Here is a 2,500-nt window from a genome sequence, read left to right on the forward strand (position 1 = left end):
ACCATGATGTGGGTGCGCTCAAATGCGCTTACCCAACCCTCACCCTAAGCATTAAGCTCATCAGCTAATTGCAGGTTTGTTTCTCCCCTGTAAAAGAAGAGCCTCATTTCAAATCTTTGATTTTCAACCGGTTTCACAGTAACGGTCAATAACAAGTAAGTACAAGTCAGTTTTAACAGAACCGGTTTTATAGAAAGGGAAGAACAGCTCGATACATATATGTACATAATTTAGATTTACCATTTTGTGTATTTTATGTAAGGCGAAATTTCAAAGTTTTTTTTCTTTTAGAGAGACATGCTGAATAAAAACAACATGTTTTCAAACACAAAAATAATCGTTTGAATAATCGTGATTTCAATATTGGCCAAAATAATCGTGATTATGACTTTTCCCATAATCAAACAGCCCTAAGGCACTCTGTCAAAAGGGAGAGCCACAGTTCGGGGGCCAGTACTGTTCCACCCTCAGGCCGCCCGCAGAGGCAGTAACAGAGCCCAAACCACGTCTAAAGAGAGTGAACCGTCACAGCGGCACAGGGACGAGACGTTTTGGTGACATGTTGTGCAGTGGTGTAGTGCAGGGTACACGCAGTGGTAGCTCCTCATTCTTCAGTCAGTACTGCGTCGACCCACTTCAAAACCTCCTCTGATGCGCGGTATTGCAATGTTCTGCGCTAGCCATACAGTCAAGCACATGAGTAGCCTATCCTATTGCATATGAATAAATGCAAATGAGACCTCAATAAAGCACAATAAAGAGACTATCTTGCCGGAAACAGTGGCTGAAATGTACTGAGCCTCTCATGGTAGAAAAATACCCTTGATGTGTAAATCAGTTCCCTCGGATTCCCATTCCCCACGCAGTTTTCTAAATCCGTTCCCTCTGATGTGGTTTGTTCTTCACAGCAGGGATCCCCCATGGAGCGCTGTGACGGAGAACGAATATCTGATTCAGACAGACATCTATACAGTATCCATCACTTTCTTTTCACATTTGCTATAGGCCTATTAGTCAAATAGAGTTTTTGCATTACATAAAGTAAAACTTAAATATTGCTATTTTTGACATATTATTTTTAACATATTGTTGAATTCTTTGCATGATGATTTTTTGAACAGCTTATATAATAATAATAAATAATAATGATACATTTAATTTAGAGGCGCCTTTCAAGACACCCAAGGTCACCTGAACACCCAAGGTCACCTTCACCTTCTTATATGCATGCATTAGGCCTGTGTATGACCATTAATATTTGCAAACTGCCGCTTGACAAATAATGTTAATTTTATAATGTTGGCACAGACTATCTGTTGCAAGAGACCGTTTACAAAATAAACTACTGCCCCATAAACTACATACATGCATGAGAGAATAGTTGTCAAATCTTCCTGCATGGATGTACTAAGGAATAAGGAATAGCTCACTCAAAATGGGTAATTATGTAACTGTCTCACCCTATAGTCTGTGGGCCACTATTGTTTCCAAAATCGGAACCTCTTCTGTGGTTAATGTTAGTTTCATAATAATCCTTACTCCCTGAAGTCAAGCAGAAGAAATGAAGTGACAACGTGCAAACACTGGCCCATTTTTGAGTGAACTAAATATGCAAGAGGATTCTTACCCACCGTATTCTATGTCACTGTTTATAACGTAGGGCGTTTATCCTCTGGTGACGGGCCACTTTAAATAATTAAGAGTACACCCACTTCTCCAGGAAACACGTCTCATGTGAGTCTCCCTGTTCCCCTTCAATTTCTCCTCCAACTTATTTCCGATCGCACACATTGCTCGCACAAATTTGCGGTTGTAACGTCACACATCAATCAATGTTGTGTACGACGCAGTGCAACTCTGCGTTTGAAGGGTGGCATAAATCTTCTCAGCTAGCAAAAGCCCCTCAACACTCACACGTCACGCAGGGTGCTGACACTATGTGTTACACGTCAAGATCTGATTTCTGAGCAATGGGCTGCTATGTAAGAGCACCCATGGGTGGCTTTGCACCGGCTGTATTTGGTTCTGTTTAAAACATTAGGGCCCTACCATATTTACGGCAATTTTACAGGATCTCTTTGCAAAAAGGGTTTTAGTCTGTTGTTTACAGGTGCTCAGCTGTCTGGTTTGGGATCAACACCCGGCAGTGATCCACCGTTTGGTTCCTCCAGCTCAAACGTCTTCAAAACATCAACAGAATGGGACCCTGCCGAGCTGAATCAACACAGCAAAACTCTTTGTGCGTGCGTGTGTGTTTGTTTGTTTGTATTGGCTAGACCTGCATGCATGCATGAATGCATGCATGCGTGTGTGTGTGTGTGTGTGTGTGCCTGCGTGTTTGTGTGTACATGCGTGCATGTATGTCTGTGTGCATGTGTGTGTGTGCATGTGTGACGTGTGTGTGTGTGTGTGTGTGTGTGTGTGTGTGTGTGTGTGTGTGTGTGTGTGTGTGTGTGTGTGTGTGTGTGTGTGTGTGTGTATCTGTCCCACAGTAGTAGAG

At 42.3% G+C, this 2,500-nt stretch overlaps 1 protein-coding gene and 1 long non-coding RNA gene across 2 annotated transcripts in view; one reads left to right on the forward strand and one right to left on the reverse strand.

Moving 5' to 3' along the window:
- Positions 1-2,104, forward strand: part of LOC130403317 (uncharacterized) — a 13,603-nt gene extending 11,499 nt beyond the window's left edge. The window contains exon 3 of the long non-coding RNA XR_008904091.1: positions 1-2,104. This exon is cut by the window's left edge and continues 415 nt beyond it. This is a non-coding gene — a long non-coding RNA (uncharacterized LOC130403317).
- slc7a10a (solute carrier family 7 member 10a) overlaps positions 1-2,500 on the reverse strand; it is a 25,062-nt gene that overhangs the window by 19,140 nt on the left and 3,422 nt on the right. The gene's annotated exons all lie outside the window — the stretch shown is intronic.

This window comes from Gadus chalcogrammus, chromosome 14, assembly GCF_026213295.1.
Source record: "Gadus chalcogrammus isolate NIFS_2021 chromosome 14, NIFS_Gcha_1.0, whole genome shotgun sequence".
In the NCBI taxonomy this organism is placed as follows: Eukaryota; Metazoa; Chordata; class Actinopteri; order Gadiformes; family Gadidae; genus Gadus; species Gadus chalcogrammus.